Below are 26,097 nucleotides of genomic sequence, written 5' to 3'. Positions count from 1 at the left end.
TGGCTGTCTTCCTAGATGCTGCATGCTCTTACAAATAGCCTTTGATGCAGGTTTTGATATGTAGCAGTCCAATGTGAGAAGAACTGTGTGTCTAAGAACAAACATTTGAAGAATAAAAGTATTATAGCCAAAGTATTTGCCCAAAGTACTTGTTCTGATGAAAGGCAAGGATGCTGTGGTTACTAAATGTATTAGCTTGCAGAAGTTGTTAGCATCAAGAGACACAAAAAATTTGCTTTAAGGAGGAGTTGTGGACCAAGCTGTTTGCAAACAAAGGTTTCCACCAGCTCACCTGTATGTGCCAGCACTGTGAACATCCCAGCACAAAAACTGCATTCCAAGTTGGGTGTAGACTGCAGAACTATGTAGCATGGAGCAAGAGTCACTGTTAGTAGCTGACACTGAACTGGCTTTCCTGAACACAAATGCACACATCTCTGAGATGGATTCCAGCAATGGACAATCGTGTTGTATTTGCTTCTTTACTTGAGATGTGTATGTGCTCTCTCTCTCAAAATAATTCTATACTCTAAGTGAGGATTAAGGAATAAAAGAGTTTGTAACCTGGCATTGACCAGATTGTGAGGATCACATGAAGCTATTTCTTACATGATATGTTGGGTGTGCTATGTGGTGGGGACATTTTTTTAATAGAGAATTGAGTCATAATCATAGGAGTTGGCATGAAATGGACAGCAGTTCATATATGAAATGAGAGACATCACTAGGTCTGTTCAGAGAGCTGCTTGCTTGGCAGACTTGAATATCTAATTTAGGGCATGAATATTACTGGATGATGAATTCAAAGATAATATGTGATGCAGTTTTTACCCATCTGAGTTCTGGCAGAAGGTGAGAATAGATTTTACTTCTGGTAAAAGTCACCCATAAGACAAGACACACATTTCTGGGAAGCGCCTGAGAAGGACATACAGGCAAGAGCTCTGCCTAGGGAGCAAAACACACCAGGGATGTTTTGCAAAGTATGTGTTTGGCCTAAGATTACTGTACTCCCACAATAGTCCACACTGTGCTGCAGCTGGATTTAACTAAATTGGCATCAACAGGACTTGGAGCACAAGGGCACCTTCTTCATGGGTAGCACAAAATGATGGTTCAGCACAGTTGGTGTGCTGTACAGACAGGCAGGAGACTGTTGATTTAATGCAAAACAGAAAGGAAGGCAGACAGGAAAAGATCCTAACAGATAAGCAAGAGATAAAGGAATGCAAAGATAAACACAGAACAGTGAAATGGGTGAGTGAAGGTCTTCTTGCTGTGCCCAGATGGTCAGGTTTGGATTCATGCAAAACAATGGCATAAGGCAGCAATACAAGATATGGTGGGATCCTAAATATTTGCATAACAAATAAAATTGAAAAAACCCCAGGGTTTTGGAGCAAATCTTAGGAAAAAGCTGTGTTGACATAGGAGAGACAGAATAAATTCAAGCAAAATAGAGAGAACACCATGGTGCAGAATGCAGAGAGCTACTGTTTGGAGGCCTGCACTCCAACAGTAGCTGATAAAGTAAGAAAAGATTAACAGACAGTGGAAAAAATTATTAGACCTGCTTGTTCAGCCTGAGAAATCCTAAATGATCAGCAGCTATATTCAGAGAAAAGACTATACTCTTACTGTGGCTTTCCTATTGAAAATACCTACATACACAAGAGGAAAAAAAGAAAATATCCTGAAACAAATCAAATGTATTATAGACATCTTACATGAAACAATAGTAACCTTCCATTTGGATTATTCATTCAGTTTGGTCACTTAATTTCACTTAGGCCAGAAATGAAACAGGAGATAGAGAATAGTAATAAGAAGGATCAGAGGCATGGGTAGAGTTCCATACATGCAGAGATTAAAAAGATTAGGGTATTTACGTAACAACAGAGATGAATAAGAGGTGAAATGAAAGAGGTGTATAAATTATTAATGGTTTAAAGAAGGTCAAGGAGGTGCACCGATTTAACTGTCTCAGAACTCAAGAACAAAGGGTTCAAAATAAAATCACAGCCTTTCAGTTTTAAACTGATAACAGAAAATCCTTTTTACACAAATGTGGCATCACTCCCTCAAGATCTGAGGCAGTGAACTTCATGGCATTAATAAAAGGGGCAGAAAACAAATGAGCAACATTTTTTGCTAACTTGGTTGATCATCCAATAACATTTGATGTGAATATTTAAGAATCTTTAACATATTGATCCTTACAAAATGCTTCTAATGCAGAAAAATATTATCATGCCACTAATCGAGTGAACGGAATTGGCACTGTGGCAACACTAGATGGTTTGCCTTGGACCACAGACAGAACCTTATGTACAGCAAAACTGAATTTTAGATTGTCCACATATTGAAGTACCAATTTTTTTTTTTTGCCATAATTTATTTATGCTGATGATGCACAGTTGGTCTGATACAGCTGGCTGCACAGCTTCCTATGAAAGCACTTGGGTCATGTGTCACAGTGCTTTCCACAGTCACGTGTCCAGCACCTAATGGACTGGAGGATTTGCACTTAAGTTTGATTAGTCCTTGTGGAACTGGGCTTGCTGAACATGCCCAAATCAATGAAGTTGGGTACACTTGCAGGAAGTGGTGCTTCCCTGAAGCAATGGAAATGTTGCTGATTCTCCATGCAGCATATGTTTGTCCGTATCTATCAAGGAAAGCTTTGGCTGTTTTTCAATGCCACCTCCAGAATCATTGATTTATCCCAGTCCCTGCTGTTTGCTTTCACAGAAGCCTTTCACTGACATTTTCTCATTTTTCTCTGACTAGCATGTGCTGGGCTGATGGAAAAGAGGACTGGGCATAGTGCTCTTCAGGTGGCTGGCTGCTCCCTCCTCACTTGTGCCTCAGGAAAAATAAGAGAACAGAGTAGACAGACTTGATCAGTTTTCACAAGTCATATATAGTCCATGTTTCTAGATGAGTATTGCCAGTTAACAGTGATGTTGAGTGTATGACAACAGTAATATAGCTTGTGTTAGAAATATTCAAAGAATGGCTATTATCTGGGATCTCAGTTTTCAAGTTGTAATCTAACTTCTACCTACCAGAGGTGAGGAAGGAACTTTATGCATCAGCATGGTATCAAGCAGCTCCTTATTAAGGAATAAATTTTAAACTGGTGCATGATTTATCTGCCCATGGCTACTATGGAGGATAGGATAACAGACTTTAACAAACTGTTCCTTTGATTGAATGCAAAAAAACTAAAGTATAAACCAGTAAAAATGCAGCAGCGAGCTATTTGGAAGTTAATGGTTCTTCCCTTGAGTGTAAAATGGTACAATGCACCCTTTTCAGTGACATGAAACACAAACCATGCAAACAGAGTTATTTTGTTAATATATATTCTATGTCTGTGTTCTTGGTTCTGCATGAACGTGCAAATATAAATGCAAAGCTTTTCTGAAAAAGCCTGTTAGGATATCTGTGCTCTACTGAGACAAAAATCCCCACCCCAAAAGTCCCAAAACCCTGAAAAAAAGCAGCAAAGCAAAATCACAACACAAGATTTTTGCTTCTAGTTCAGAACTGGCACTTTGCTTCCAATAGAGACAGACTAACAAAGATTCCCAATTCTGCCCAAGGAACGGGGTTTGGCCAAGACCTGCAACTTTAGGTTCTGAACTCTGCTCTTACACCAACCACAATCTTGCTTACTAGTAGCCTCTCTCCACTTGATCTTCCTTTTATTTAATGGCAGTACAGAATTTCTGGGGACACAGAGAACCATGTGTGCCAAATAATGACACACATGGTTCTCTGTGTCCACAGAAAATACCTCAAAAATTCATCCTGACTTTGCCTTCATTCTTGTCACAGGCTGGAGGGGATCTATTCAGCTGGATGTCTGAAATTGCATCACATGCAGTGGGAGTGTGTGCTGTACTTGTACATTTATCCTCAGAGAAATTGTGGTGCAAGAGAAGAAGGGTATTCTGTTTTTCTAGTAAATCTGTGCCACATAGCCAAGATAGATCCTTTTCTTCAGTTATTTTTCACTATTAATTTCCAAAATTTCTGGCAAAACCACTTGCAATTAGGTCGTCATGTAAATAGTGTTTTAGTCCAAGCTCTTCTTTCCATTACTCCCGTCCTCACATCATTGAAATTTTAGTCTGCGGTGACTTAATTTTGTTTGTATTGACAATGCTTCTTTTAGTCATCATACCACTTACTTATACACCATAATCGTGAAAGAAAATTTTAAAACCACTCACCCCAGAACTGATTCTTGAGTAAGTACCATTAAGCCCCTTCCATTGTCAAAATGCCCCTTTCAAACTGTCAGCTACCCAACAGTCTATTTCCATTTTTCCATTTCATCTACCAGTTCCTCTTTTACCTCTATCTTCTCTAGCATTATTTATTAATTTCCCACAAATTTCCCAAAAAACAGCTGTATCAGCTGTTTTACTGTAGGCTGGACAGATTATGTCTAAGAATTTTCTTTTAATGTCAGTTCTCTTTAAAAAAAGGAATGCTGGACTTATCCACCATTGAATTAATTTTGTATTTATTTCTGTCTATCAGCATCATCTATTTGAAAGCACTGTGTTCTACCGAGGTCCAAACGGTGCAGCAACTGGATCACTTTTTCTGTTTCACTGCTCCATAAACAAAATAATTGCTGTTACCTGTTTGTATGACAACTTGAGAAATTTATTAAAAGAATTTTTGTGTGAATGCGTGTGCTAAGGCTTTCAGAATACCAGCTTGGAGATTGGTAGATGCTGCAGAAAACCCCCTGAGTTTTATTTCTACCTCCTCTGTGGTCAGTACCATCCCACACTTGCATTCCCAATATCCAGCTTTGCCTCCAGGACAAATTCAGTGCCATTTCTGTAGCCTGAGGAAGCATTAAATTAGTTTTGGATCTATTCATCTTGTTTTTCACCCTATGTCACAAATCTGGGAAGCTGCTAATCTTGGGGACTTTCAAGGCTGTTCCAAAGGATCCACCCCACTGGTGCATTGTCTCATCATATGGTAATTTTGGGAGCATTTCAGCCAGTTTCTTTGTAATTGAAGACTTGGAAGAAGATCTTTGCCCCAGGAATAACTTCCAATAATTCAAACCAACACACTTTAGCTTTTTGTCAAAGCCTCTTTGGTGCTCAGTGCATATACATACATGCATATATGAATAAAATTAAATCCTCAGTTCCTGTGAGTCTCAGCCAGAGGCCTCCTGATTTTAAATTTTTTTTAGAAATAATTTGTTGGAATTTAAATAGTGAGGAGGTTTTTCAAAGACATGCCTAACCTACTTTTTAAATATCCATGTATCCATGTCTGCTGTCTTGAACAAGGCTTTAGCTGCTAGCACACCTAAGCACTTTTGCTCATTCTTGTCTTGGCCTCTTCCACTGAGCTCTGAGTCAAACTTTCCTTCATGTCGTTTTCTGTGGCATTCTACTGCTGAACTGTTGTCTGCGGTTTCTTGCGCTTTTTTAATATTTCATTTCTGTCCTGTAAGTTCTTTGTGGTCTGAAATTAGTGTGTAGATAAGAGCAGCTTCCTGCATTGCTAAAAGGACTGAGCTGGGGGACTGGCTTGTCATGGCAGGATTTTACCTCATCAGGCTCCAACTCTGCCTTTACAAGTGTTCTAGTTTTATGAGTTCAATATTCCTATTAAAATAAGCAGCTCAAAGAAAGGTAAACCATCAGAATCTTAATGGACTTGGCTGCCTTTGCATTAGCCCTGTAGCACTGCTGGTACCTTGAATTCTGTCACCTGAATTGATGCATAAACCTTTTCCTACCACCTGCAACATACATACACATCTCTTGTTAGCAGAAGCAGATCACCTTAGCAGAAGAAACTGGATTGTTTTTTTTTGACTTGCTGGCCTGGAGTTCATATCTCTCAAAGAAACATCATTCTTCAGTGTGATTTAGCACTTCCATGTGGTGCTGTGCTAAATGACACAAGACCTCTGTTGGTGCACTGGCATGCATAGTGACATGGTGACCAAAATAATAATAATGTTGTGGGAAAAACTACAGTGTTACAGAACATGAAGTGTTAAGTGCAAGGGGTACCTCATGGATCTGGGAAATCCCACAGCATGAAAACACAGATAAGATCTCCACCAAAATAACTGAATTTCTTTTGTAGTCAGAGACACTGACAGTTGTGAAGAAGATTAGATCTTAGATGATCAAATAGGCATTCATAGCAGGTGTACAAGCCTCATATTTGCCAACAGGAAGTCATGATATGCAGGTATTATACAGAAACAAACATTTCTTTTGGTGACTAATTACTGCAGGATTTGAAGTGAGTGTGGGTTTGTGTCCTGTGAGTATACATTCAGCATCTCAAGCAAGATTAGCCATCAGATCTTTTGGATTTTGCTTTAGAAGAGCAATGACCACTGATTGTGAGCAAAGATAAATGCCTCAACTACATTTCAAAGGTTTGTTTCAAAAGAAATCATAAGTCTATAATGACTGCTTACTTGATAAATTTCCTGTTTCATTCTGAAAACAGATCCAATGTTAACTGAGAGTATCTACATGTTTTCATTTTGGTTCAGATGATGCTGTTCTTTTTTTTTTTTTTTAGAGGTAGAGGGGGAAAAGAAAGAAAGAAATGTAGCTTTCAGCTGAAGTTAACACTGTTAAAGTTATTCTCATTTTGGGACCAATTCTTTATTGATGTGACTCATTAAGAGGACTCTTTTCACAAGTTGGGATTACTCACTCAAGTAAATGAACTGAAATGAAGGCATTATCTTTTAAGATTAAATGATAAAAATCTATGAATTAGACACTTATAATAGAACCATTAACAATTTTTAATTACAGTACAGATACCAGCCATAGCAGTAGCACATGGTAATACCTACTCATTCTTTTGCCTGCTCTTTCACTGTGACATATCATTATGGAAGGATTATTTAAGTCCTGTTTTTAGATGTAGAATTATGCAGACAGAGAGCAACCAAAACTGGAGGTGCTGTATTCATAGCTCACATGTTATTTCAGGTGGTTTAAGCACAAAATAAACACAGTAAAAAACAATGTCTTGTGCTCAGAGGGGCAGTTTATGGGGCCCAGAGGGACTCAGGGTCAAATGCTGTGTGGTGTGCAGCCAGAGAACAGTCTCTGGACTTGTTAAATGACATTATAATCTTAACCATTCAAATTTGGTGCCAAAAAAGGATTTGGAGGCCTCTGATGGATCTTTGACAATGAGAAAGTTATGACAGATTCAGTATATACTTTTCAGGTCTGCAAGATTTGTTTGTCCATGTAGCCTACTCAAAAAACTGAGAGGTCAGATTTGGGACCAGAGTTGACCAAATTAAGCAGTGCTCCTAACTCCTCATCTACAAACTGTGTAATGCATACTGTGGCTGATTGATTAGTGCTCAATATGGATTCCTAGGCAGGCTCCTAAGTCCTCTTTGTGCACTGTTATCATGTTCCCTAAAGTGTTTGTCTTTCTGTCTGTCTCAGGTAAATGTTTTATTAAGAAGATTTTGCAATCTTTCTGTGGAAGGACCCTAATGAAAAATAGTATAGGGAAAAATACCCTTGTAAGGATGCTCAAGAATTTGAGTAATGATTCTCTGATGAAACATTCTTTTGCAAAAAAAGGGGTCACTTAGTAAAACTAGAACTTTCTGCAGAAACACACTCATTTTCATGAAGTGTCTGCTGGGTGAAAGCTTTCCAGGTGCAGAGACAAAGACTCAGCTCTCCCATCATCAGTTGATGGCACTTATCTGAGATATGAAAGACTAACAATTCAGGGGCATAAGTTGGTTTAATTATCAGCTCTATAGAGCTGTAAGCTATAGTAAAAGCTCTATTACCTTAATTGGCAGGATGTTGATGGGGAGGTGCTTTTCCTTGCATGCTTCTCTTTCAGAATTCTGGCTTCTGAATATTGTGTAAATTAATGATGTTGTAAGTTGTGCAGAAAAAATACTCACTTCTATGACATCTGAAGTAAAACACCTGATTTGTTCCTGTTTCTAAATACCAGCTATTTTAGCTCTGATACAGAAGTTGTTTCCTGTTTTCCATTTTCTCATATGATTTTTCTCTAGTAGATTGTGTGGGCTTTGAGTCTCAGATGATCCAAATTATTTTTCATTTGTGTTGAAATAAGAATATTCTTGCCTTGGCATTATCAAAAAGCTCATAAAAAAGAATGCATTGAGATATTCGTTTAAGGTTTTTCTCAAAATATAAGAAAGGTCTTGCTGTCATAAGATGGAAAGCAGTTGGAATTTTTATAATAAACTCCTCTTTTGTGTGCAAGATGTAAAAAACCCCTGCCATGGCCTTGTATAAATCAAGGTTGTAACATTTATTAATATCTTCTGAATATACATGGTCATTTTTTCTGTGGAGGTGTCTTGATATGATTTGCCTTGACACTGTTCTGCTGAGGAATAAATAAGAGAACTGAGAAAACACAGGATGATGGAGAATCTGTACAGCATTTAGAACACACAAAGGAAATAATTTAGTGCATTGAACTTCTAAAAATGCACTTTGAATTGCTGTCTATTTTTTAAGATACAAATTCACCTCTTCTAATATGGGAAAATTAAAAAATTAAAATTATTCTCCCCTCCCATAGCTCCTGATGCAGCCTTAACCAAACCTCTCCACTTGTGAATTTCTACATTGATAGCCTTTATAGCTCTATTTTCTAATTCCTTATTATCTGGGCATCAAAATATGTGCCTGGATCTGTTAAGATCTGTGTAATTCCAACTGCAGTGCACTTCAGGATCTGTCTTTTTGGTTAGGTGAATGGCTAAAAATTATAAGAAAGGAATGTATGTGGGTGTGTTAATCTTCTACATGTGTTATTGAAATGAAGAATTGATATAAAGATTAACAGACTGACGTTAGTGCAAATGAAAGTTTGGTAAAGCTTTTTAAAATGCAGACCCTTTTGGCTTTGGTTTATGAGACCTGTCAAAACTTTACATTATCTTTCAAACAAATCAAAACATTTTCCACTGAATCATTCTAACATTACTTAGCTTTTTGCAATACAAAGTAGCTACCAAAACACGTGATCTATAGGGCTAGAAAGAACTGTGTGTTCATCATTGATGGTAGGTAAAACCATTCAAGCAATAGCATCTGAGTTGTACTGGGATATTCAGTGTTCAGGCTGTGCCAAGCATCTCTTATTTTTCCCACTGTGTTTTGGACTGGTAATTGGGAAAAAATGCACAATCACGTGGATCTAGTGTTGTTCTTGTTGCTTAGAAATACATGACATTTTGGAAATAACAGAATTGTGAATTTAAAGCTACTTCCACACAAATGTCACCTGAACAAGCAGTGCTTCTTCAGCAACAGATTGGATTCACACAAGTGCCATTAGATTTAGGAGTCACATTCAAATGAAATTAAAATTCTTTGATTGTTAAATAAACTACTAAATTCAGGGTGATGGTAACAGACAGGTTAATAACCAACATTAGATGTGCCTCATCCCTTATCCTATTTTAAAGATAAAAACAGTGACTAATACCATATTTCACCTCTCTTTTTATTTTTTTTTATTTCTCCTTTTTTTTTTCTATGAAATATCTCAGCATAATGCCAGTGGATTACTCTCTTATGGTTTCTCTTTAGAGAAGCCAGTCTAGGATGTTGCTGATTGTGTTGCAGTATTGCCCTGTGTGTAGATTACCCCATTATTGGAGATGTGGGATAGAATCTGATTACTTCTCACCTTGGGATGTAATGCTATAGAATGGATCCAGTCCTGCACTGACTAAAAATTAGTGCATGTAAGCATTCACCTTCTTACTCTCACTTCATTATCAGCCACATTTTTAAACTAGAATTTAATTTTATCCAGGTGATTCTGCTCTGCATTTCTTCAAAGAATTAAGTCTTTCTGCACAAGCCTGTTCACACTTGCCTGCAGTACAAAAGCAGGTAAGAAAATGAAAAAAATTCAAAATTTTACCTTTTTATTTGGTCCATATTGTATATGATATGCATTCCATTACTGAGGTACTTTATTGACAGATTTAAAACTTCTTTTGTTTATCAATGTAAGGCACAAGGTGATCTATTTTCTGGATAGACAGTACTCCTCAATGGAATGCAATACAGCAAGCAAGGCCTCTGACTCAGGAAAAATTTTCAGTTATGTTTTGAAAACAGTGGCCTAGCACAGTGGCCCTGAGCTAAAAGTTAACCTTTGTGTGCCTTTTTTTCTCTCTGAAATGAAAATGAAACTGTTTCCTTCTTTCCAGATAAATTATAATGCTTACATCTACATCAATATTTGTATGGCTTTCTGAGATTTTGAGAAATAAGTTGCCTGTGTTATTATTATTTTATTACTCTACCTTTTGAATTATGTAACTGTACTACTTTTTACCCTCTGAAAGATGGATTTTACTTTGAGATTTCATAATTGTCTCCTATGACGCTCCTGCTTTGAAAATTAGCATCTTAAAAAAAAGGAGGAATTTAACTCTTATTCTAAAGATATTTAGAAGTTTTTGGATGTTCATGTAAAGAGGTGAGTAATTTGTATACATATTAAATTTGAATATGAAGTTTGTCTGAAAGAAAGAAATGCACTGGGATAAAATATGTAATTAATATACAGTTTGAAGTTGCTCTTAATGACTCCTCATTTGATATATGGTTTCCATTGTTTTTAGTTAGTTCTGTCAGCAAAACTTTGTCATGTTTTTTTTTCCAAAGGACCCTTTGGTTCATTCATTAAACAAGATGATCCTGATCTGAGGTTTATTCAAAGCTAAGTAGCAATGGAGGCTGTTGTCTCTGAATGGTCTTTTATTGTGTCAACATTCCTTCTTTTGTTCTATTAGTGATTTTAGCTTTTCACGTCCTGCTCTTTTGTTTCTTTTTTCAAGGACTGTGGGGTACAGGACATTCCAATTACCAGCCCATAAGTCTCTGTTCTTTCAGACATCTCATAGACACATCCTCAAGGATACCTCAAAGAAGTGAATTTATAAAGAAAAAGGTTAACAGAGTTAAAAAGAAAGCATGATCTTTGTTGCTTCTGTTTTTCTTGCTCTCTCTTCCCAGTATTAAAGGCTGATTCCTGGGCTAGTGTGTAAGAAGTAAAGAATTACTGATTTCAGGGGCAATGAACTAAATGATAAATGCCAAATGTCTAACCTAGTCTCTATTACAAATGTTGACCACAGCACATTGGAAATATTGATGTGTAAATAAACAATAAAAGAGTGTGAGAGGAAATCATGACTGGTACACTTAAGAGCAGTAGATGCTGTATACCTTGACTTCCCAGAGATACTCACTGAGGAGCTGAAGTATGGGCTACAGGAGCAGGCAATGAGGGGGATTGAAAAGAGAGTGAACAGCTGAGCCCTGAGGGTTGTGATCTGTGGCACAAAATCTAGTTTGAGGCCAGTAACAAGCAATGTGTCCCAATGATTGATAAGGATCCAATACCCTCCCTTGAAGTGTTTATATTTTTCTCTTGACCTGCTGGCAATGCACTAATTCAGCCCAAGGAAATGTTACTTTTTTTTCCCCCTGCAAGGGCATACTGCTGGCTTATGTTGAACATGGGGATGATCAACCTCTTGCACCAACAAATGCTGAGGGCCACCCAGCTGGCAAGCAGCTTGGAAGAAAAAAAGGCCTGTGAGTGCTGATGGTATCCAAATTGAACATGAGCCAGCTATGTGCCCTTGCAGCAGAAAAGCTGCTTTATTGTTGGGATGCATTAGGTAGGTCAAGGGAGGTGATCCTTAGCTGAGAACACACCCGAGAGTGCTGTGTCCAGTCCTGGGCTCCCCATCGCAAGAGACATGGAGAGAGTCCAAGGAAGTGCCATGAAAACGGTTAAAAAACAGGAGCATCTCTCCTGTGAGTACAGGCTGAGAGAGCTGGGACTGTTCAGCTCAGAGAAGAGAAAGCTGAGGGAGACTGTGATGGTGTTCACAGGGGTTTTTGGTTGAGGGAAGAGACGAGAATCTTACTCCATGTTTCAGAAGGCTTGATTTATTATTTTATGATATATATTACATTAAAACTATACTAAAAGAATAGAAGAAGGGATTTCCTCAGAAGGCTAGCTAAGAATAGAATAAGAAGGAATGATAACAAAGGCTCTGTCTTGGACTCTCTGGCCGAGCCGGCTGGGCTGTGATTGGCCATTAATTAGAAACATCCAGCATGGACCAATCACAGATGCACCTGTTGCATTCCACAGCAGCAGATAACCATTGTGTACATTTTGTTCCTGAGGCCTCTCAGCTTCTCAGGAGGAAAAATCCTAAGGAAAGGATTTTCCATAAAAGATGTCTGCGACGGGGGGATCTCACCAGTGTATACAAATAATCACAGGAGAGGGCAAAGAGGACAGGTCCAGGCTCTTTCCAGTGGTACCCAGTGACAGGAACAGGGCTGATGGGCACAAACTGAACTGCAGGAGTTTCCCTCTGAACATCAGAAACCACTTTTTCCCAGTGAGGGTGACAGCACCAGCACAGGTTGCCCAGAGATGTTATGGAGTCTCACTCATTGGAGATATTCAAAAGCTGTCTGGATATGGGCCTGCTGGGGGCTTGGATGAGATAATCTCCAGATGATCTCCCTCCCAATGTCAACTCTGATCATGGCTGAGTAAGTGTTTTTAAGGAAAATTAACATGCAGATTTAAAATGCATTGAAAAACATAATATCTTTGATCTAGGGCAAATTCTTAACATAGTATAGGAAGTTTTTAGGATTTTCATTAGTGTGTGTGAGAAAATGCCGTTATATCTTGAAATGTCACAGAGTAAGTTTACCTCTAAATATGCTGTGACAAATACAATAAAAAAAAATCCAGACAGATGGATGTCAAAATTAGATATATTCTTGTGTAGAAAATGAGACTGCCCCCATGGAGACGTTTTTGTAAAGAAAATTATAATAAAAATGTGAAAATAATTGAAAACCGAAATACAAATTCAATATACATTACTTCTATTATTGAAACTTCATGCCCTTTAACTCAAAAGAAGCTTTATAAAATATTATGCTGAACTGTTGCAAGAATGATGTTATTAAAAAGGACCATAGTAAAGGTACTTGTGCATTAGGAATTGAATATTTTTTGTGGGAAATATGGACTGAGAATCACTAGTGATAATAATAGCGTGGACATGTAAAAGTACATTTGGACACCCCTGATATCTGAGCACAGTTATGCAGAATAGTTAATTCAAGCAGCACTGTTCTTATTACTAAAGTAGAACGCTTAAAAAATTCTAACTCTGCAGATAACAGAATTTATTCTGAAAGTACTCTTTGATGTATAATTAGGTAGATACCATTTTTTTCCTCTGTTAAGGTTCTTAAGATATGTTATCTCGAAGTTCAGCTGACTTTATAATGATTTATTGTAGCAAAAGAAATTATATCATGTAGAAATATTTTTACTGTGGTAAAAAGGTCTAAAACTAGTCTCTTTTGCTATCCACAATTCTCAGTGAAATCCTCCTCCTGAAGGGAAGTAAGAAATATAGGAATATATTGTTGACATATTCAGGAGAAGTCAAATGAAAGCCCTGGAAAAAAATCTTGCATCTGTTTCCTAGAGGAGCAGTAGAATTATATTTCTTCATAAGGGATATTCACAGCTATTTGGAATATCACCTTAGAGGATTCTTTCTGTTCTTGTGGCTTTGTTTTCCCTGATCCTGCCTGTGCTGGAGCAGTTTGTCTGCTAGTAAACTGTATCTAGTAAATCAGCTTGCTTCCCATGAGCCACTCTTGCACCAGCGCACCATTGTTGTCCAGGCCTGGAGCCATGAGGTTTTGGAAGTTAGAAATTAAAATCTGGTCCAGTCTCCTATTTTGCCTTCTGATTTTCCAGTAGGATTGCATGATTCTTCTCTGTAATGAATGCACGTCTGTGCACCTTCTAGAAATTTCCATAGAATCATGGAATTGTTAAGGTTGGAGAAGGACATTTCAGACCATCAGGTCCAGCTGTTTAGCTCTATTTGCCTTGCGAACCTCTGTTGAGTTTGTACCCTGGGTGAGGGTGTGCTAAGCAAGCCCCTATTGTATTTGTGGGGTTCTCCAGACAATGGAAGGAATGATTAGTCTGAATTCATGTTCTCAGAAGGCTTATTTATTATTTTATGATACTATATAAAAAAATGCTATACTAAACTATAGAGAAAGGATACCTACAGAAGGCTAAAAAGATAATGAAAACTCGTGACTCTTTCCAGAGCCCCAACACAGATTGGCCTCTATTGGCCAATGAGTGAAAACAACCCACAGCAAAAACCAATGGAACCTGTTGGATAAACAATCTCCAAACACATTCCACATGTGAGCACAACACAGGAGAAGAAAATGAGTTAAGAATTTGTTTTCCTTTTTCTCTGAGGCTTCTCGGCTTCCCAGGAGAAAAATCCTGGGCAAAGGGATTTTTCTAGAAAATATGAATGCCACAAGCCCCTACTCCCTTCCCACCCATGTCACCTCTTGGTATGTCCTTTATACCTCCTGGTCCCATGTCAGGGCACCAGCTACCTGACCATGCTGCACACCCCATAATTCCTTGAGGAATTATGAGGTATGTGCAATGGAATTTAAAGTTAGAATATATGGACAATTCCTACTGCTGTGTGTTTATGGTAGAAAGAGGAGAAGGTGAGAGAAAGTCAGCCTGCACTTGTGTCCTGAGGTTTGGATTGCTCCCAGAGTGCCAGCTTGGATCATGGGATTGAGTTAATCATCATGTAAATTTTGGAAGTTTTGTTGGTCTTTTAGACAGCCTGGCATCTGGTAGAACTAGAACTTCATTTGTTGCCTGTTGAGAAGCGACTTTCAGGTGAGGAGAATGGACTGGATGCACTCACAGCACGTGTTTCAGAGGGAGCATGCTGCTCTTCTCTGTGCCAGCTGGGATTTCCAAAATGTTGGATGGTTTGTGTTGAAGTACATGGAAATTGTACACAAGTCAAGGAAGGTCAGAGACAGAAATAAATGTGGCCAAGATCCTCTTTTGCCAGAATGGGATGGTGCTTCTGAGTTAAGCAGATACAGTAAAAATTGTTATTCAATCTTCTGCCCTAAAAATGGGGCAAGAGCCACGGAGCAGTTCCAGTCCTAAATAAATAGTTCTGCCTGTATGTCTTTGAAAATAAGAGATTGTACTTTGATTTCAAACTCTTCAAAGCATTTCTCTCTGCCTACCAGCACAGTTTCCTTCTTCAAATAGCACTACTTCATCACAATCAGAAGTGGATCATCCTCGCAGTAGTGGTAAAGCCATGTGGTGAGAGATAGATGGTGTTACTGATTTCAACAGAAGGTTCCAGGCTCTGAAAATTCTGAAAAAATCTAATAATTATATGAAAATGATGAAAAATTGTATAATTATGTCTGGTTTGATATATGAATATGGGCTTAGGAAAGTAACTATATGGGCCAGTGTTAGAAAAAAAGATTATTTATTCCTTTGTTTCCTAATGCCGTTATGTTTGAAGAAAGCTAGTTTAAAATAATCCCTTGAGAAATAAGATGTAGCTATTAAAAAGAGACACACAAGCAACCTAGCTTTGGTTTGCTCTTTTGTACAGCTTGTTCATTTTGATTGTATCTTGGTATAAATCCTTGTCATTAAGTGCTCCTATACCTTACAGGCAGCATTTGATGTTTCCTTCTGAATGAATTGGATCCGTTCCAGTGGCAGATACTATAATACTTATAATTTACTTTGACAGTGGATTATGTGGAACTGAATGTCCTAAGGCATGCAAGTAAATCACATCAGCCTCAGGTTCTCAGCCATTGTGACTCTTGCTCCTTTGATACTGGTGCTATAGATTCCTTTGCTTGTTTGGTTTGACTTGTTTGCCTTTTCTTACCCCTTCCTTCCTTTACACTCCTACCCACTCACTGACTAATTTCTTCCTTGAGTTTTAGAATTCAGTGACACCTCAAGGAAAGTCAGAAATTGCTAAAAGAGTGCAGGAAAAAAGTAAAGAGGAAGAGAGGTCCCCTTGCTGTGTTTGCAGGCAGTGCAGTCATGGTGCTGCCGATGAGAACTAGAAAGTGAAACTGTATGGAAATGTGGTTCTTCTTCATTGCTATTTTCCTTCTCACTACTGAAAGAATTAATTAGTTGAAGGAATCACATTGGACTCTTTATCTGGACATCTGTGCTTTTACTTCTTTTTTAATTCAGCATCAGTACTTCTCAGTTCCTTGAGCCCCATGGAAGTTCACTTTTTTCACACTTGACAAGTATGCCCCTGCTGTGTCTCCTCATGTTCTCATTCAAGAATAAAAAGATGGGATGACTACATCCACTCATTAAAGCTCTTCTAACTTCTTCAGAAATCCTTTGATTCACCTTTTTTTTTTTTTTTTTTCACAGCCATGATCCTATGGATCCATTTTCACCTGCTGTTGATGAACATACTCCTCTTCATGGCTGTACCTGTGTTGTCGTGCTGGGCACGATTACATCAATTGCAAACTGGATTGAAAAAGTGCAGAGGCTGCCTTCAAAGGTTTTCAAGTATGTTAATATACTGCCTAATCCAGACTCCAGTTGTGTCGGTGATGCAGGAAAGTTCAAATGGAAGGAAGGGCACTATTAGTTATGGGTCAAATGACAGAGGAAGAGCAGACAGTGAAGTATGTCCTATGTTTACCTGAAGCCAACTGCTAGTCTCAGGTGTGCTGGAGCTGCAGTACAGATAAATGTCTTTACTTGTGTCCTGGTTTCAAACATCTGCATAGGCATGAAGGAACCCTCTGATGTGTGTAAAACCCTGTTCTGTAGTGATTCCTGCCTGATCAGATGCTATGGTTCTATCATCCCTCTGGTCATTTTTGGACTGATAGTCCTGGAACTCCTCACATCTGTCTTTCAGGAAATAGTCTGATGGCCAGGCACCCTCAATGCCATCTGCACCAGCAGAGTAGGAATAGGTATCTTTTCAGATTTTGTCCCTACACTGTGACATACCTGCCACTCCAACTGTCAGAGTCCTCAAGTGCCACGAACTGAGGGACATCCTCACGGCAGCCTTGCCACAGCACACAAGCACAAGGAACTGCAGTGTGTGGGAAGTGCCCTGGCAGACAGTGCCACACAAAACTGCGCTGTTTTATTCACCCAGGATTAATTTGCAGCAGTGGCACGGGCCACAGAGGCCACAGTTGAGCTAATAATGACTGAAACAAAACCCCTGGTGTCTACTTGGGTAGACAGTCAATCAAAAACACAGGTTAGGGGAGGCTCAGTGCAGAGGTGGCCAGATGAAACATAATAATAGATTATGATGAAACTTAAGCAGATGGCATGATCTCATGGTATCCTTTGATTTAAAACTTTACAAAGCCATGAAGTATCTCAGTCTGTTCCCTGCTGGGTTAGTGTCTGCCTTTTGCTTTTCACTTAATGCAGTGAAAATAAGAAAAGCATACAAGCTCTGTTGTGGAGCAGTTTTTTTTTTTTTTTTTTTTTTAATAAATTAAATTCTATTAAGCTAATGGATGGAAACTGTAGATACAGTGTGAATTTTTAAGTACAGTGCGACTTCTCTCAATTTTCCCTGCAAATTTTCCAAGGGAAGTATGAATTGCTGAGAATAACTAACTGTGCATCAGCAATAGCTTCAATAGCAGCTAAACTCAAAATGTTGAAGGCTCAGCCTTTATCACAGCACTGAGAAGGTTGCTTTATTTTAGAACCTGTGCCAGCACTTGAATCACAACAGCTCAGAATGACCTTTCACCATAACCAGCAGTTTACATCCTCTGCACCCACAAGGACGAGCTGAGAAACTTTTTAATGAAAATGAAAGATATTTGGAAGTTTGCCACTAGGAAAGGAGAGGTAAAGAATTTATGGGCTGACTTTGGGGGAATACCTCCAGTAAATTTCTTGGCAGTTCAAAACATTCTTTCATCCTATGAAGTAATTACTGAACATTAGCAATACATGTAAAATTATTTCTTTAGATTTTTTGGTACTTTTATAATGCCCCCTTTTTTACTATTGAAAAATGTTAAGAATTAAATAAACCTTGGTCTTCCTCATATCTTACTGTAAGATTTAGAAGGTGCAACTAAAATGGAAAATTGAAAAAATGCAGAAGGGGCTTTTTGTTAAGTGAGAGGAATTTCTGTTCTCTTTTAGATTTTTAGCCTCAGTCTTGTGAACTGCTCTGAATAAGCCACGTCCAATGTCTATGCTGAGTCTAACTGATCTCAAGTAGTCTCAGCAGGCAGCATTTTCCTGGATCAAGGCCTTGTTTATTCCTGTGTGTGCTGAGATGTTTTGCTCTGAAATTTTAGTCTGATTCCCTAACCACTGGGATTCCTGTAATGGATGAAATTCAGGCTATTACTTGTTTTATTTAGAAATCAAATTGGACATCTTGGACAGTAATATTTTTTCTGTATATTTTGGCACTTAGAACCAAAGCAATAAACCCGATAAAACTCTTTTGAGATGTTCCTGCATCAAAACATGTAGAGAAATTCTCTTTTATACAGTTTGATCTTAAAAGAGACTGACAGCAAACCCTTTGATACTGATTTGCAGAATCATGAACAATTTACTGGTTTTGTTACTTTAAGCTGGTTTCTTTTGAGTCTTAAATATGCTTCTTTTAATATGTATTGGTTTTAAAGGAGCATTATAATTCAGTCTAATTAGCTGTAGTACTTGAATCTGTGGAGCAAAAGGTTTTACATTTTCCATTTGGATTTTTGAAGCTGTAGAAATACTCCATTTCTTCCAAGGATAATAACTAACTATTTCTGAGTTACCTAGAGTACTTCCTCAGGTAGGACTAAATTTCAGCTATGAGTAAATCAGATATTTATAATAGTTTTGCATATGGAAATATTCCCACTTTTGGGTCATTTGTAGATGCAAAAAACTACTGGAGTTAAAAACTTGGCTACAAATGGAAGTGTTAGTTTTGGCCTGTATAATGAGAATGTTAAAAAGTATTTAACTCTACAGATTATTTTAAAATAGAAAAGGTTTATACCAGAGCTGTGGTATTCTGATCCAGGATTCTGATTTAAGAATATGCTGATTTAATTTAAACATATTCCTAATGAGTTTAAAGCAAATTAAAACAATCCTGCTTTAGTGGATTGAACTGAGTCACATGCAGTAATTTATAATGCACACTTAATCAAACTGATGCTACATTTTATAGACATCTCTGTAGGTTTTCATTTAGGTGAAGAAAATTGGCACCAGTACCACTTGGTTTATGCCAACACAGATCCCTGAAAAACATAGCAACTGGAACAAAGTGCAGTTTATTCCATTTTACCTTGGTCATTTAGCTATTTTTCTTGTGCAAGGCCAGACAAATTTACTCTGTTCTCCCATTCCTCATCCAGTGACGCACCTTGACGAGACACTGTGCACCAGCTGATGTACTGTGACTGTGCACCTGCCCAAGGAGAATGATAAATTATGTGAATCAGCTTAGGTTTCATAGAGAGAAGGCCAGGCTACCTTTGATTACCTCACTATTTGCTGTGGTCTAAGAAAGCTGACATGGACTGTGGCCATGGGTCAGCTGATACTCGGTAGCCTGTTCCCTTACTGCAATTTGTCTGTGTAGCAATTTCTGGGGGTTTCTGGACAGCTTTCTTTGTGTACCTTTAAAACTCCTTTCAAATGCTAGCCTAAATTAAATGGAATCTATTTTCTTCTTTTGACATGCATGTACCCAAATTAGGTTTCGCTGCTTTAATCTTTTATTAATCTAAAATACCTCTAAATGCTTCTCTTGCTTTACATCACCTTAAGCTGTGTGTTTGCACATGCCTCTAGGAGTTTGCAGTGATGCAACTGGTTTGATAGTTGCTATAGAACTTGTGTTTTGCCAGTTTTTAAAATCTAAATGAGCAAATAAATAAGTAATTTGATGCAGATATTGTCAAAGCTGCTGTAATAACACTTGTGTGTCACCATTGTGTAAAACCCCACAGTACACAGAATTAGTAACTGTAGATGTAAAGAGATTGGGAATTCTGGTTCATGTTTGTGCTGTAGCCCTGCATGCAAGGTAACTACTAATAATTAAATCAGGTAATTCTTCATTGCTATAGTAAAATCAAGATTGCCATTAAACTGCAGAGCTCCCATGATATGCTTGTCTGCTTTTTTTCATAGCTGAGTGTAGTAACTTACCTTATTGCTATAAATGGATCTCAATACAAATCCTCTTGCACCTAGGTCAGTAACCTGGTTCTCATCTTGTTTCCTTTCCCTTGGCATCTCAAATATAAAACTCATGTAAAACCTTTTGTTTTGCTCTGCTGTTATTTCCAGCTTGAATATCATGAATGTGCAGAAATCATGTGGTTTCCCTAGCAAGTGACTATGATGAGCTTGGAACTGTGTGAACAGCAGTGATAAACAGTTGTTGACTTCTTTGAGGCCTTTTTTTTTTTTTTGTGTAAGAATTGAGATGTGCCCCATAGTACGGCTCCAAGGTTTTGTTCCAGAGGAAAAGAAAAGCTGAGCCAGTACTGCATTTTTAATGGCTGAGTCATCTGCCTCTGTCCCAACACAAGAATCTCATTTTAGGACTCTGAAATTCAAGTTTGTTTCCACTGGTAGGTCTACAGTCTGTGTTAATCTAATTTCTATTATTGTAGTAGCTGATAACAGTGATTTTTGGATGTAATTGTTTTTGAGATTGCATGGTGCCTTTGACTGAAGGATTTCAAAGTATCTTTGAACAACATATTTAATTAACCACTACCTCAGCTTTTACCAGCAGCTTTGCTTGAAGTAAATTATGGTCTGTGCACCTAGAGTGGGCCGTGACCTTCTGAAAACATTACTTGTTTACAGTTTTTCTCTTCAGCCTGCATATTTGCATTTCTAATTAAGGGAGTGGTATATCACTTTAGCATGAAAGAAGAAATACCTCAGGTTTATCATTGTTATGGCTCACATGGAAGTGATTGCTTTGCCTGTACAACAAAAAGCTCAATCTGAAGAGATTTTCTTGGATCCTCATAAAGAAAAATTGTATAACTAACATTTGAAATTTATTGAATAAATGCAAATTTTGCTTCAAAAGAAAAAAAATTGTGACATGAAGTATAATGGAGTGGTGTTCGACACCAAGAAGGAGTTGTCAATGCATCATAAAAAGAAGATTCTGTACACTCCTAAGTTGCAAAACACTGTTACTCATGACATCCCAAGATATATAAATGTGATTAATTTTTAAGGTTCTGTTTATTACAGAATCATCTATTAGCATTTAATGAGAGTACTGTCAAGACTAAGTAGGAAATAGTTTATATTTAAAGGGATGATGCAATTTTAAACATTCTAAAATTAATAATTCATCTTGCTATTATGTCTTGATCCTATAACTTGTCCTGTGCATACAACTTTTCTGTCTGAAGGGAATCCCACTCACTTCAGAACAGCCCACTGGGGACAGTTGGATTTGTTTGTCTGGGAAGCCATCTGAATCCAGGCCAAGAAACACGGTCCTAGCACTCCAGGCTGCTTATTGATCTGGTGACTGTGTTGGCTGTAAGAAGGGAAAAATAAGTGCTTTTTTTCTGTAGGCTTTAAGTGTCTGTCTCAGTTGCTGACTGCACCTCTGAAAAGCCAGGTCTTTATCATTGTCCAAGAACAACTGTCTCCTTTTTCTCCTGAAAAGCTCGTGACAAGACTAAATGCGGATTTAAGAGAACTGGGTTCTGTTTTTAGCTCTAATAGTAGCTTGTCAAGTCTTGACGAAGCTTTTTGCCTCAATTTCCTAATCTGTAAAACGGGCATAATGATACCAGCATCTTTCTTGTGGTGCTTTGAGATGTACTGATTAAAAATGCTACTATGACCTTTTCTGTAGCTACTGTCCCCTCGTAAAAGGCCTGATTCTGTTAGATGTTACCTGAATGGTAATGAGACCACCCCTTAATGCTTAGTAATGTTCAGCCTGTGCTCAGTACTGTGCAGAAGCAGGTCCAAATAATGATCTTGTTTTTTTTTGCTTTTTTGTTCACCTCAGTTTTTTCTTTATTTCGCCCCATTACAAGACTGTGTTATATTTTCTATTTAATGATTTGTAAGTCTTCAGCTAAACTAACAGGAGGGCATTAGTTTTGCATCCTGTTCAAAAGAATTAGGAGTGCAGCTAAGCTGATGCCACCATTGCTTTCAGTGTTAAATTACATATGCTTTCTCATTGTTTGGGGCTAAAATATCTGTGAGTCCTGGGCATAACAGTTAATTCTGACTGCAGCAATGCTCACTAATACTAATGAGTGTGGGTCTGATGTATGACAGAATTCTTTTCTGCCAAGAAGCCACTCATACCTCCTGCAGCTGCTGTTCTTGCTGTTCAGCCTGGAAGGAATTTTATAGACCTGTTCTTCCAATTCCCCAGGAAAAAAAACAACCCAACAGTGTTTCAGGAGAGAGAGGAGGCTGAAATTCATTCCAAGTAAAAATGTTGATATATTAACAGGATCATTTTGATAGTTTCTTGAGGTGAAGAAATACTAAGACATGAATATTTGATTTCTCTCTCTGAACCTCCTATGCCCCACCTTCCAGATAACTTAACTTATACTTAGTTAAGTGTACTAGTTTGGTAGCTTGCTTCTCAGTTTGTACTCCATTTAAGCAAATTACAAACTGCCCTCCAGTCACAAAGCTTCTCAGCTGAAGCAATTTAATAATTCTACTAGGGAGAAGGTAGAGTGAAATTTCTCCTGTCTTGTGGTAAAGGTGAAAGTTTATTCCTAGATAATATTGTTTCGTTGATTGCTTATGAAAATAATGCTCTTGTATTTTTTTCTGAAGTTCTGGGACAAGGTGACCACAGTAAGGAATCCAGTGTTCCACCTAATTCTTGTATTTGCAGAAGTAAAGAAAAAGTAAGACTGAAAAAGGCAGCAATCTGATTAGTTAAAAGTGATTATAATTTGTTTTGCTCTAGGTCAACAGCTGTCTAGAGGATAAGATCAAAACCTGTTCTACTTTGCTTTCTTTGGTCTTGTGCTGAAATGGTTTTATTTTTACTACTTGGCCCTTTTCCCAGGGATTCTTGGGATTTTAGCTTGAATTAATTGGAATGCTTTTTTTCCCAACTGAAGAGTGAATTGTTCTAGGTGTAAAAATTACACTTGCTTTATTAATGATTCCTTTACATGGCAGTGTAGAGCCTAAAGGCATCAAATCAAGACTCAAGTAATCCTGTTTAGAACTTGGCTGTTTGATGAAGCTGCAGCCCTTTTTGTAGAAGTGCCTAATTTTATGTACCAAGAAAGTGAGGTATTTCAGGAGGTTTCCAGAATTATTTCTTTAGGCAACAAATTAATGGCAAGAGTCATGAGAGTCAGCAGCAAGGAATGGAGGCAATTGGTGCAGGTATTGAGCAATCTGAAAGGAGCTAATAACAAGGTGTAGCTCAGAAAATAATATATAGAGGGTGCAAATATTTTCTATGTAATTCATAGACAAAGATATAATTCTCTAATCTTAAGAAACTGATTTGTTAGTGGGGAGGGAAAAGAAATTGTGATGTTCAGATTACAGGTTTTGTGAGTTTTGGTGTGATCAATTTTTCAGAATTTTGTTCTCAGGTCTCATATGTGGCCACCTCTGAGCATGCACAAAATCTTCCTTAATTGCTTCTGACTTGCTCTTTGGTTTATGTCTTATAAGCTGATCTATTAGGTGGTAACTGATGAGAAGAGGAAGAAGGGGTTATTTTAATTTAAATTAATCTCTTTGTGACAGCAGGGTTTGGCTGAGAGGATCTATTTATTACTAGGACCAACAGGTCAGGTGGCTAAGAGTGTTTCAGTACCGTTTTAAGTAAAACACTCTTTAAAATACCCACAGCCTGAAATTCTGACTTCATGATTGATGATATAGCTGGGGGCTTGGATGTTTGGTGAGTTGACCTCAGCACCCGATCTGCAGAGCTCAGCTTCAGACAAGGTTCAGTTTACAAGGTGTTTTAAAATTAGCTGGGACCCACATTGTGGCTGCACAGAGATTTGTGAAGGAAATTGACAAATGAAGAGCCCAGGGATAAGTATTGACTTCTTGTTTCAAGAAGGAGTATTGGTGTTCTCTAGCCTGAAAGCCCTCGACAAAATCTTGTGAAGTTATCTGTTTCATAGATCATTGCATCAGAGAGGCTCCTTATGCCTTAATTTCATGTTTATATTACTGTGCTGATGAATTATTGTGTATGACAATGCCCTTTGTAAGGAACCACTAGCACAAAATGATTTTTTTTTTTGACTGCAGGCCCAAAGGTCAAGATGCTCCTGCAATTGCATGCAACGCCCATCCTGCTCCCCTAAATTCCAATCAGCCAAAGCAGGGACAAGCAGCAGTTTGATGGCCAGAAAGCACCTGGACAGTACCACACAGGGGTGCCACAGGTGGCTGACACTGAGATTGGAAGCAGCCTGGTGCTGTTAGGATAACACAGGGCCTGTGCTCTGCTCAGGGAGCCTATTTATAACCTGCTGCTGGAGCTCTCCTTCAGCAGAGCCTGCTGATTCTCTGGTACAGAAAGACAGGAGCAATAGTGTGGGGAACATGCCCCTGTCAGGACAAGAGCTTCTCTTTGTTTTATGAGCATCATTTATGACTGTGACCTTCAATGTAGAGGAAAAGTATCTATTTTATGGTAGTGTGAATGCATCTAGGAAGCAGTAAGAGGCCAATCAAGGTCTCAGCTGATGTTTCTGTTGTGGTAGAATAGCAGGGCTGCTACTAGCAGAATCACTGATTTTTATGTGATCCCTGCTCAGCTGCTGATAAAGAAGGAGAGACAGGGACAGCATGGAAGAATTTCAAGTAGATGATGAAGAAAAATGATAGTGCTCCAATGCTGTAAAGGAGAAATATCTGTAAAAGAAAAGAAGGTTAGTCCAACATCCTTCTGCAAAGGAAGGGCTCAAAGTGAAATAAACACGGGTAGGAGACTTTTCTTCTTTTTAATGCCTTTATTAAGAGTGATCAGCTAGGGTGGGGAGAACAGACAGGTCCATGCTCATGCTGCTCCCAGGAGTGACTTGGAGGAAGAGTGCAGCTTTGTCCACTGGTCTGTGGACAGAGCTGGGGGTTCTCTACTCACAAGAGCATCATGAAATTCCCTTGATTTCAGTTCAACATTTGACTTCCTCTGTCCAGCTGACATCTTTTGGTTAGGGTGAGGGGTAAAAAGGGTCTTAGCAGATACTAGATTCTGTTCCTCACATCTAGTCATCACTTTGATTTGTCAGTTTTGTGTTGGCTTGTTGTTTTTAGGGGTTTTTGGCTAGGTTTGGTGAGGGGCTTCTCCCGTTGCATGACCCGTTCTGAAGTCATTTGCCTGCTAACTCCAAGGTCTCCTCCTCTTGACCCTCCCGGTGCCATCCTCCAGGAAGCAGCAGGGTGTCCCTCGACAAAAGGGGGAATTCTTAACCATCAAGGTCAGGCAGTTAACAAAAATGACAGGTGATTACAACAGCAAACAGTTAGAACTCCACCCTGGCAGCAACTGGCCCAACCTGTGAACTCTGCAACCTTTTAAAAAAATGGGCAGCTTTTCTACTCATAGCAAAAGGAAGATGTTTTTCAAGTATTTTCAAGTATTTGTAGGGTATTTTTTGCAAGTGTTGCAATGCTCTGGTGCTAAAATTGAAGTAAGTGTTTGTAGAAAATTCCATTGAATGATTGTTTATTTATTTATTTATTTATTTTTATCATGAACCAGAACAGCTACAACTAGGTGTAATTCTGGGAAACCATGCCTATCAGCAGACTTGAGTTGGGCCTTACCACTGGTTCCTGGTCCTGAGCTCTAGGACTAAAATATCCCTTTCAGAGAGCTTTAGAGAGGACTTCTGTATCCAGAAATTTGCTGGAGAGACCCAGAGTAAAGGCAGTATTTGGAATCTTGCCAGATTCAGCTGGCTTGGAAATGTGTGGGATGCAACTGTTGGGTCCAATTACTGCAGATTGATGATTCCCCGTGAAAGGGACTCAGCCATGATAAGATAAATAGTAAATTGAATTTCCTTTACACTTTTTTCAAAA

Source organism: Melospiza georgiana, chromosome 1, assembly GCF_028018845.1.
Source record: "Melospiza georgiana isolate bMelGeo1 chromosome 1, bMelGeo1.pri, whole genome shotgun sequence".
Classification (NCBI taxonomy): Eukaryota; Metazoa; Chordata; class Aves; order Passeriformes; family Passerellidae; genus Melospiza; species Melospiza georgiana.
The sequence above is the reverse complement of the archived record's forward strand: the minus strand, read 5'-3'. Positions refer to the sequence as shown.